Genomic DNA, 12,523 nt, shown 5'->3' with positions numbered 1-12,523 from the left:
TCCTCTAATTAATCAGCTAAGGGTGTCCCATTCCACCCTGATGGTTGCACTGTTATCCCGGGTTGTCACTCCCCAAACAGGTCCTTACGGAGAGGTACTCAGGAAACAGCCTGAGCCCCCTAAAGTAATCACAAGGACCTCATCGGGATAACATCATCGTATCATAAAAGATCACATCATGTTCATTGATAAGTTAAAGCAATAGCATAAGCTAACCATGATTAACCCAAAAAGGTAACCAAGGGTAAGGTAAACACAGACTAGTCAATCCTTAAGTTTCAGTAATGTAATGCGGGACAGTGAATTATAAAGTAAAGTAGGACATGATAGGTCTGAGGACACTTGCCTTCACCAGGTTATTGCTCAGAGGGATCTTCGGCAACATACTCAGGAACCACGAGCTGCTCGTTGTCTAAGTAAAGCGAGCATACAATTCACTACAGGAATCCAGTTAATCCTCATCGGCTGTAAACCGACAGGAATAACCTCTAAACCGACGGGAATTACTAATTCCTGTCGGTATATGGCTAATTCACGTCGGCCCTAAGCCGATGGCCCTCGGATGTCGGGGATTGAAAGGGAAATGTGCCCTTGGGCCATTTCTAAGTATTTTGGTGATTGAGTGCAAACACAAAGTGCTTAAATGTGAATCTATGCCCATGGATGGACAAGTTGCAAATCACAAGTAAAGGTATGTTTCTAAGCCTTAGTACATTGGTTTTGTGTACTAATATCTCATCTAAGTGTTAGAAACAGGAAGAAGAAGAAAAGAAAAGAAGTGGAGAGTGGCTGTGTACAGCCAAAGGCTGTTTCGGGCTGGGGCACCGGACTGTCCGGTGTGCACCGGACAGTGTCCGGTGCGCCAGACCAGCGTGGAGCAAACCAGCCGCTCTCGGGTTTTTCTCCGGCGACTTCGGCTAAAATTCACCGGACTGTCCGGTGTGCACCGGACTGTCCGGTGAGCCAACGGTCGGCCGGGCCAACGGTCGGCCGCGCGATCGGCGCGCGACACGTGGCCGAGCCAACGGTCGGAAAGGTACACCGGACTGTCCGGTGTGCACCGGACATGTCCGGTGCGCCAACTGTGCGCAGATCTGCATCAGAAAGCAACGGTCGGATGAGCTTTTTATGGAAACAAATCGGGCACCGGACAGTGTCCGGTGTGCACCGGACTGTCCGGTGCGCCACGAGACAGAAGGCAAAGATGGCCTTCCAGATTTGTTCCCAACGGCTTCTAGCTGCCTTGGGGCTATAAAAGGGACCCCTTGGCGCATGGAGGAAAATACCAAGCATTCCTACAACCTTTCTAAGCACCAAGACATTGATCTAGCGCATTCGATTCATTGTGATAGCATATAGAGCTCTTTTGGAGTTGTGTACTCTTTGAGTTGTGTTGCGAGCTCTTATTGCTGCTTGTGTGCGTGTTGCTCTGATCTTTTGAAGTCTTGTGTGCGTTGCTCATTCCCTCCCTTGCTCCGTGATTCTCTGTGAACATCTTTTGTAAGGGCGAGAGGCTCCAAGCTGTGGAGATTCCTCGCAAACGGGATTGAGAAAAGAAAAGCAAGAACACCGTGGTATTCAAGTTGATCATTGGATCACTTGAGAGGAGTTGAGTGCAACTCTCGTCCGTTGGGACGCCACAACGTGGAGTAGGCAAGTTTTGTACTTGGCCGAACCACGGGATAACCACCGTGTCATCTCTGTGATTGAATTCTTGTGGTTATTGTGTTTTTGACTCCTCTCTAGCCACTTGGCATAAACTGTGCTAACGCTTAATCAAAGTTTTGTGGCTATAAGTTTAATCTTTTACAGGATCACCTATTCACCCCCCCCTCTAGGTGCTCTCAATTGGTATCAGAGCCGTTCTCTTCAAGAAAGGGACTAACCGCCCGAAGAGATGGATCCTAAGGGGAAGGGAATCGTGATCAACGACAAGGAAAAGGAGTCCTTCGTCAACGAGCCAAAAGATGATAAATCCAACGACTCTGGCTCGGGCCACAGACGTAAAGATGGGAAGAAGAAGAAGACAAGGCGCATCAAGGAGATCGTCTACTACGACAGCGACGAATCCTCTTCTTCCCAAAAGGACGACGACAACGACTACAGGAAGACGGTCAATTCGAACTTTTCATTTGATTATTCTCGTATTCCACATAGTTCGAATTCGCATTTGCTTTCCATTCCTCTCGGCAAACCTCCACACTTTGATGGGGAGGACTACGGATTTTGGAGTCACAAAATGCGTAGTCACTTATTCTCTCTCCATCCAAGCATATGGGAGATTGTAGAGAATGGAATGAAATTTGATAGCTCGGATAGCCCTATGCTTATAAATGAACAAATCCATAGAAATGCACAAGCTACTACTGTCCTCTTAGCATCTTTGTGCAGGGAAGAATACAATAAGGTGAGCGGCTTGGACAATGCCAAGCAGATATGGGACACCCTCAAAATCTCTCACGAGGGCAACAACGTCACCATGCTCACCAAGATGGAGTTGGTGGAAGGCGAACTTGGGAGATTCGCTATGATAAGGGGAGAGGAGCCAACCCAAACATACAACCGGCTCAAGACCCTTGTCAACAAAATAAGAAGCTATGAAAGCACGCGATGGACGGATCATGACGTCGTCCGCCTAATGCTAAGGTCCTTTACCGTTCTTGATCCTCATTTGGTGAATAATATTCGTGAGAATCCCAGGTACACCAAAATGTCGCCCGAAGAAATTCTTGGAAAATTTGTAAGCGGGCGGATGATGATCAAGGAGGCGAGGTACGTCGATGACGCGTTGAATGGTCCAATCCACGAGCCTCAACCCATTGCTCTCAAGGCATCGAGAAGCAAGGAGGCACTACCAAGCAAGGTGGCGCAAATTGAGGCGGCCGGACTTAATGATGAAGAAATGGCTCTCATCATTAAGCGGTTCAAGACGGCGTTAAGGAGTCGCAAGGAGCATCCCAACAAGACCAAGACGAAGGGGAAGCGCTCATGCTTCAAGTGTGGTAAGATTGGTCACTTTATCGCTAATTGTCCCGATAATGATAGTGACCAGGAAAAGAAGAGTGGAAAATGGGAAAAGAAGAAGAATTACAAGAAGGCAAAGGGCGAGGCTCATATTGGAAAGGAGTGGGATTCGGATTGCTCCTCGTCCGACTCCGACAACGAAGGACTCGCCGCCACCGCCTTCAACAAGTCATCCCTCTTCCCCAACGAGCGTCACACGTGCCTCATGGCTAAGGAAAAGAAAGTAAGTACTCGAAACTCTACTTATGCTTCTTCTAGTGAGGATGAGTATAGTGATGATGAAATAGACTATTCATGCTTATTTAAAGGATTAGATAGATCTAAGATTGACAAAATTAATGAATTGATTGATGCTTTAAATGATAAGAATAGGCTACTAGAAAAGCAAGAGGATCTCTTGTACGAAGAACATGATAAGTTTGTAGAGGCTCAAAAATCTCTTGCATTAGAAATTAAGAGAAATGAAATGCTTGCTTGTGAATTGTCTACATGCCATGATTCAATTTCAAAATTAAAGAGCATTAATGATGACTTAAATGCTAAACTAGTAGAAGCACAAAAATCTAACTCTTGTGTTGAACATGTTGAAATTTGCACTAGGTGTAAGGATGTTGATATTAATGCTTGTAATGAACACTTAGTTTCCATTTCAAAATTGAATGATGAATTAGCTAGTATTAATGCCCAACTTAAGACTAGCAAGAGTGAATTTGAAAAACTAAAATTTGCAAGGGATGCCTACACTATTGGTAGACACCCCTCAATTAAGGATGGGCTTGGCTTCAAGAGGGAAGCCAAGAACTTAACAAGCCATAAGACTCCTATCTCCACCAAGGAGAAAGGGAAGGCTCCTATGGCTAATAGTGTTAAGAAGAATCATGCTTTCATGTACTATGATAGGAGATACTCTAGAAATGCTTTCAGAAGTAATGATGTATTTGATTCACATGCTTATGACTCTTATGCTATGACTGCTTCTAGTTCTCATGTTATGCATGGTAGAAATGTGTTTAGAAGAAATGTTATTCACCAAATGCCTAGGAGAAATGTAGTTCATAATGCTCCTAGGAAAGTAGTGAATGAACCTTCTGAAATTTATTGTGCTCTAAATGCTTCCTTTGCTATTTGTAGAAAGGATAAGAAAATTGTTGCTAGGAAGTTAGGGGCAAGATGCAAGGGAGATAAAACTTGCATTTGGGTCCCTAAGAATATTTGTGCTAACCTTGTAGGACCCAACATGAGTTGGGTACCTAAGTCCCAAGCCTAAATTTGCCTTGCAGGTTTATGCATCTGGGGGTTCAAGCTGGATTATTGATAGCGGATGCACAAACCATATGACGGGGGAGAAGAAGATGTTCACCTCCTACGTCAAGAATAAGGATTCCCAAGATTCAATCATATTCGGTGATGGGAATCAAGGCAAGGTAAAAGGGTTAGGTAAAATTGCAATTTCTAATGAGCACTCTATCTCTAATGTGTTTTTAGTAGAGTCTCTAGGTTATAATTTGCTATCTGTTAGTCAGTTATGCAACATGGGGTACAACTGTCTATTTACAAATATAGATGTGTCTGTCTTTAGAAGAAGTGATAGTTCACTAGCTTTTAAGGGTGTATTAGACGGCAAACTTTATTTAGTAGATTTTGCAAAAGAAGAGGCCGGTCTAGATGCATGCTTAATAGCTAAGACTAGCATGGGCTGGCTGTGGCATCGCCGCTTAGCACATGTGGGAATGAAGAACCTTCACAAGCTTCTAAAGGGAGAACACGTGATAGGTTTGACTAACGTGCATTTCGAAAAAGATAGACCCTGTGCAGCTTGTCAAGCAGGTAAACAAGTAGGAGGAGCACATCACAGCAAGAATGTGATGACCACTTCAAGACCCTTGGAGCTGCTGCATATGGACCTCTTCGGACCCGTCGCCTATCTGAGCATAGGAGGAAGTAAGTATGGTCTAGTTATTGTTGATGACTTTTCCCGCTTCACTTGGGTGTTCTTTTTGCAGGATAAGTCTGAAACCCAAGGGACCCTCAAGCGTTTCCTAAGGAGAGCTCAAAATGAGTTTGAGCTCAAGGTGAAGAAGATAAGGAGCGACAACGGGTCCGAGTTCAAGAATCTTCAAGTGGAGGAGTTCCTTGAGGAGGAAGGGATCAAGCACGAGTTCTCCGCTCCCTACACACCACAGCAAAATGGTGTGGTAGAGAGGAAGAACAGGACACTAATCGACATGGCTAGGACTATGCTTGGAGAGTTCAAGACCTCCGAGCATTTTTGGTCGGAAGCCGTGAACACGGCTTGCCACGCCATCAACAGGGTCTACCTTCATCGCCTCCTCAAGAAGACTTCGTATGAGCTACTAACCGGTAACAAACCCAATGTATCTTACTTTCGTGTATTTGGGAGCAAGTGCTACATTCTAGTGAAGAAAGGTAGAAATTCTAAGTTTGCTCCCAAAGCTGTAGAAGGGTTTTTGTTAGGTTATGACTCAAATACAAAGGCGTATAGTGTCTTCAACAAATCATCGGGTTTGGTTGAAGTCTCTAGCGACGTTGTATTTGATGAGACTAATGGCTCTCCAAGAGAGCAAGTTATTGATTGTGATGATGTAGATGAAGAAGATGTTCCGACGACCGCTATACGAACTATGGCGATTGGAGAAGTGCGGCCACAGGAACAAGATGAACGAGATCAACCATCTTCCTCAACTATGGTGCTACCCCCAACTCAAGACGATGAACAGGTTCATCAACAGGAGGCGTGTGATCAGGGGGGAGCACAAGTTGATCATGTGATGGAGGAAGAAGCGCAACCGGCACCTCCAACCCAAGTTCGAGCGATGATTCAAAGGGATCATCCCGTCGACCAAATTCTGGGTGACATTAGCAAGGGAGTAACTACTCGGTCTCGATTAGTTAATTTTTGTGAGCATTACTCCTTTGTCTCTTCTATTGAGCCTTTCAGGGTAGAGGAGGCCTTGCTAGATCCGGACTGGGTGTTGGCCATGCAAGAGGAACTCAACAACTTCAAGCGCAATGAAGTTTGGACACTGGTGCCTCGTCCGAAGCAAAATGTTGTGGGAACCAAGTGGGTGTTCCGCAACAAACAGGACGAGCACGGGGTGGTGACGAGGAACAAGGCTCAACTTGTGGCAAAAGGTTATGCCCAAGTCGCAGGTTTGGACTTTGAGGAGACTTTCGCTCCTGTGGCTAGGCTAGAGTCCATTCGTATCTTGCTAGCATATGCCGCTCACCATTCTTTCAGGTTGTACCAAATGGATGTGAAGAGCGCTTTCCTCAATGGGCCAATCAAGGAGGAGGTGTACGTGGAGCAACCCCCTGGCTTCGAGGATGAACGGTACCCCGACCACGTGTGTAAGCTCTCTAAGGCGCTCTATGGACTTAAGCAAGCCCCAAGAGCATGGTATGAATGCCTTAGAGACTTTCTAATTGTTAATGCTTTCAAGGTTGGGAAAGCCGATCCAACTCTTTTTACAAAGACATGTGATGGTGATTTATTTGTGTGCCAAATTTATGTCGATGACATAATATTTGGTTCTACTAACCAAAAGTCTTGTGAAGAGTTTAGCAGGGTGATGACGCAGAAATTCGAGATGTCGATGATGGGCGAGTTGAACTACTTCCTTGGGTTCCAAGTGAAGCAACTCAAGGACGGCACTTTCATCTCCCAAACGAAGTACATGCAAGACTTGCTAAAGAGGTTTGGGATGAAGGACGCCAAGCCCGCAAAGACTCCGATGGGGACCGACGGACACACCGACCTCAACAAAGGAGGTAAGTCCGTTGATCAAAAAGCATATCGGTCAATGATAGGTTCTTTGCTTTACTTATGTGCTAGTAGACCGGATATTATGCTTAGCGTATGCATGTGTGCTAGATTTCAATCCGATCCTAAGGAATGTCACTTAGTGGCGGTGAAGCGAATTCTTAGATATTTGGTTGCTACGCCTTGCTTCGGGCTCTGGTATCCAAAGGGGTCTACCTTTGACTTAGTTGGATACTCAGACTCCGACTATGCTGGATGTAAGGTCGATAGGAAGAGTACATCGGGGACATGCCAATTCTTAGGAAGGTCCCTGGTGTCATGGAATTCTAAGAAACAAACTTCCGTTGCCCTATCCACCGCTGAGGCCGAGTATGTTGCCGCAGGACAGTGTTGTGCGCAACTACTTTGGATGAGGCAAACCCTCCGGGACTTTGGCTACAATCTGAGCAAAGTCCCACTCCTATGTGATAATGAGAGTGCTATCCGCATGGCGGAAAATCCTGTTGAACACAGCCGCACAAAGCACATAGACATCCGGCATCACTTTCTGAGAGACCACCAGCAAAAGGGGGATATCGAAGTGTTTCATGTTAGCACCGAGAACCAGCTAGCCGATATCTTTACCAAGCCTCTAGATGAGAAGACCTTTTGCAGGCTGCGTAGTGAGCTAAATGTCTTAGATTCGCGGAACCTGGATTGAACTGTAGCATACATGTGTTTATGCCTTCGATCATGTTCATTCTGCATTTTGTTGCTTATTGTGGTGCTCAAGTTGTACAAACACTCCCTGGACCTCACAAGTCCGTTGCAAAGTGATGCACATGTTTAGGGGGAGATGTGTTACAACTTGACCCTTTGAGACTAACCATGTGGTTGAGTTTGCTTGATTTAGTCTCGAAGGAGAATTGAAAGGGAAAGGTGGACTTGGACCAATGAAAGACTTCCACTGCACTCCGATGAGAGGGTAACTTATTCCAAGTCCATCTCATGACCTCTTATTGCCATTTGCTCTTAATTGAAGATTTTGGTGAGGCAATGGGGTTAAAGGGCCAAGATTGATCCCGTTTTGGTGCTTGATGCCAAAGGGGGAGAAAATAAAGGCCAAAGCAATAAATGGATCAGCTACCACTTGAGAAATTTTGAAAAAGTATAATCGAGCTTTTGGTTTGTCAAAACTCTTGTATTGTCTCTTTTGTCAAAAGTTGGCTTCTTGTGGGGAGAAATGTTGATTATGGGAAAAAGGGGGAGTTTTTGAAATCCGTGGTCAAATTTCTTTGGAATGACTCTCTTTATGCTTCAACATGTGTGTTTGACTTAGAGATAGAGATTTGAGTTTGATTTGCAAAAACAAACCAAGTGGTGGCAAAGGATGATCCATATATGCCAAAATTGAATAAAACTTAAATTTGAGTTCTATTTGAAGTGATTTTGCACTTGTTCTAGTTGCTTTATGTTGTGTTGGCATAAATCACCAAAAAGGGGGAGATTGAAAGGGAAATGTGCCCTTGGGCCATTTCTAAGTATTTTGGTGATTGAGTGCAAACACAAAGTGCTTAAATGTGAATCTATGCCCATGGATGGACAAGTTGCAAATCACAAGTAAAGGTATGTTTCTAAGCCTTAGTACATTGGTTTTGTGTACTAATATCTCATCTAAGTGTTAGAAACAGGAAGAAGAAGAAAAGAAAAGAAGTGGAGAGTGGCTGTGTACAGCCAAAGGCTGTTTCGGGCTGGGGCACCGGACTGTCCGGTGTGCACCGGACAGTGTCCGGTGCGCCAGACCAGCGTGGAGCAAACCAGCCGCTCTCGGGTTTTTCTCCGGCGACTTCGGCTAAAATTCACCGGACTGTCCGGTGTGCACCGGACTGTCCGGTGAGCCAACGGTCGGCCGGGCCAACGGTCGGCCGCGCGATCGGCGCGCGACACGTGGCCGAGCCAACGGTCGGAAAGGTACACCGGACTGTCCGGTGTGCACCGGACATGTCCGGTGCGCCAACTGTGCGCAGATCTGCATCAGAAAGCAACGGTCGGATGAGCTTTTTATGGAAACAAATCGGGCACCGGACAGTGTCCGGTGTGCACCGGACTGTCCGGTGCGCCACGAGACAGAAGGCAAAGATGACCTTCCAGATTTGTTCCCAACGGCTTCTAGCTGCCTTGGGGCTATAAAAGGGACCCCTTGGCGCATGGAGGAAAATACCAAGCATTCCTACAACCTTTCTAAGCACCAAGACATTGATCTAGCGCATTCGATTCATTGTGATAGCATATAGAGCTCTTTTGGAGTTGTGTACTCTTTGAGTTGTGTTGCGAGCTCTTATTGCTGCTTGTGTGCGTGTTGCTCTGATCTTTTGAAGTCTTGTGTGCGTTGCTCATTCCCTCCCTTGCTCCGTGATTCTCTGTGAACATCTTTTGTAAGGGCGAGAGGCTCCAAGCTGTGGAGATTCCTCGCAAACGGGATTGAGAAAAGAAAAGCAAGAACACCGTGGTATTCAAGTTGATCATTGGATCACTTGAGAGGAGTTGAGTGCAACTCTCGTCCGTTGGGACGCCACAACGTGGAGTAGGCAAGTTTTGTACTTGGCCGAACCACGGGATAACCACCGTGTCATCTCTGTGATTGAATTCTTGTGGTTATTGTGTTTTTGACTCCTCTCTAGCCACTTGGCATAAACTGTGCTAATGCTTAATCAAAGTTTTGTGGCTATAAGTTTAATCTTTTACAGGATCACCTATTCACCCCCCCTCTAGGTGCTCTCAGGGATACCCTATTTCCTGTCGACGGCTAACGGGAATAAGTAATCCCCGTCGGCCGCGTATAAGCCGACGGGAGTTAGTGTTAACTCCCGTCAGCCATGCCAACCGACGGGCCACAAGTTAAGAAACATAGCGTTCACGAGTTCAAGTGTTTAGAGATAACCACCACTTGGGTGGTTAGAGCTTTGACCGTTGCCGCCACTAGGAGGAGGGAACGCGAAGAGAGAGTCAACAAATCCAGTCCCTGCTGTGGGATCAGACCCACTACCACCCGCTTCGGGCGTAACCTATGCAAGTTAGCAAATATCGACAAGTTAAATGCAAATATCAAAAAGTATACAAGTGTATAAATTCATCGAGAGTTATCAAATGTACCATATCTTCAGGTGCAGGTATATGTGTCGGAGGGGTGTTGAACTGTGGTGGCGGAGCTGGTGTGGATGCAAACTGGCTCCATTGTGGTGGCGGTGGAATATTTGGTGTCATGCCTTGTTGCTGCATTAACTGTTAAACATATGTATTACTATTGAAGATGTTGTATTGTAATATAATAATTTAGAATTCAGATTATGTATACTCACTTGATACATCGCTTGGTTATGTGCATTGCAAGCCTCCATAAATTCTCGTTGTTGTCTCATCTCCTCACGCATCCTCATAATCTCCAACTCATGCTCGTTCGGTCGACGAGAGCATGAGCTACGGGAAGACGAACCCGTCCTCTGAGATCTCACCGATGACGAATCAATGAATCCGTCGAAGAGTGCGTATCTATAAGTGATTCAAAAATAGTGATTACTGCATAATCAATTTAGTGTCAACCATGTAATTTCATAAGTTAGAGCTTACCGTCCATGCGCTTTTCCACCACCACTTGCGTACACGACCGAGGGATCCACCGGTTCATGTCGCCAGTCGAAGTCAGGGCCATGGCGACGAACCATCTCCTCCCCCATATGCCGCCTATACATCATTCACAACCTTACAAATGCAGAAATTTCTATACTTTGAACGTTTGTACTTTTGGGCCAAAACTCACCAGCCGATCCGTGGCTGTCTGGCTGCAGAGCTGGTCAAGGTTGGTAGGGTCTGGTCCTTTGTGGCCCTCCTGGTAGACCTCAATGTCACTAGGCTTTTGGCCACGTGTAGCTTCATGTATAAACAAAAAACATCCATAAGCAATCATACTATTTGGTGATCGACATAGCTATATCAAACTTACCATTCTTTTAGCTTTTCGGAGCATGTCATCACCGCCAAACTTGTGGTTAGGATTGGTTCCTCGACATTGCCTGTGATGCGCTGACGCTTTCTGGAAGCCTTCGGAAGCCCAATATCGACACCAAGCATAGTACGCATCAGGCACGGGCGCCATCCATGGAACCATCACCTGCACACACAATGTTACATATTATATCAATCACAACAATCAATAAAAAGGGTAAAACAAATTGAATAATAACCTCACGATATTGATCCTCAGTAAAATATATCTTTGAGGACCCTTCCTTTTTATTCAAGTTGCCTCCTTCTTCCGGATGATTTTGAAAATACAGGTTTGTAGCCTGAATTCTCGCATAGTATATGGCATCATTCACTAGCTTCTTTGCATTGTTTTGGAACACACGTTCAGCATGCCCCATGTAATCCTCTCCGTCAGGCAACCGATATCGAAGCTAGTACATAAAGAATACAAATACAATGGTATAAGTCATAGAATTACAATATTAATAAACAGAACAAAAACAATAAAAAATTCATACCCAAAAGTCATGACGCACAAATCTCTGTCTGTCGGTGTGGTTTTGTTCCTTTTTTAACTTGTACTCGTCCCAGGTACTGACGAGCACGTCATCGACGCTATCTCCGTCTGACACCTTCACTATACCAGGGTAGTGAAGGCGACAAAGAGAACCCAACGTAAGGTTAACCTGAGTGTGGTGTCCCTTGCCGTCAAAGGACAGATCCTCCCAATTCCTGCATTACACAAAAACATTAACAATACACATAACAGTTATATGAGACAAGTTAATATATTACACTCACCGATCTCCATGAGGCATGATTAAGATCCTATCAGCCTCTCGCTCTATCGCGTGACGAGGCTTTACTGAATGGCTTTTTCTTGAGTGATGTGTGCGTGTCGCTGAAGAGCCTCCTAAGCCATCATCCATTGGGTTGTCAGCCGGTTGGGCCTGTTGGGCCCACTAGTCCCACACCTATTCCTTCTCTCTCTGGTGGTCCCACTGGTCCCATGGCTGGTGCTGGTGCTGCTACGCGGCCTGGTCCCATGTCGCGTGCTGCACCTCCTCATTGTGCTGCACCTCCTCATGATGCTCATCCTTATTGTGCTCCTCCTCCTCATTATGCTCCTCCTCATTGTGCTGCTCATCCTGGTACATACAACTCAAGATTTAGAAACAGGTAAATATGTAAACAAATTTAGTTGTACAAGATATGTTACCTCATCTCCATGTACAGCGCTCAACAGCTCTTGGCATCTGCTGCTGCTCGAAGAACTGCCCTGAAAAAGGCCCAGGCCCTTCAACAGCCCCTTCACTGACTTTGGCAGCATCCTGCATCAAAAATAAGAAATTATTCATTAGTGCATTAAAAATGACAATCCTTAAAAATTAGAAACAAATGAAATAACAAAATAACTTTACTTGTTAAATATCATCAAAACCAGGATCTATTTGTTCTCTTCTATGCAGAGGTCGCCATGTAACTTTTCTCCTAACAGGTTGTCTTCTCCGTCTCTCGGGAAAAGTTAAGTCATTAACGTCTGCAACTAGTGAATCTAATGCCGGTGCAGGATCAATATGAAAACTAGTTGGCAACTCTTCTTCTTGAAACACCTCATCAACCTGCTCAAGGTGACCAAATTGATATCCGTCCTCACCAGGAGTGTATAGGCGTTCGCGGGGATTTACATTGTACACAACCCTCCATGTAGACAAC

This window comes from Zea mays, chromosome 10 (assembly GCF_902167145.1).
Source record: "Zea mays cultivar B73 chromosome 10, Zm-B73-REFERENCE-NAM-5.0, whole genome shotgun sequence".
In the NCBI taxonomy this organism is placed as follows: domain Eukaryota; kingdom Viridiplantae; phylum Streptophyta; class Magnoliopsida; order Poales; family Poaceae; genus Zea; species Zea mays.
This window is presented reverse-complemented; position numbering follows the sequence as displayed.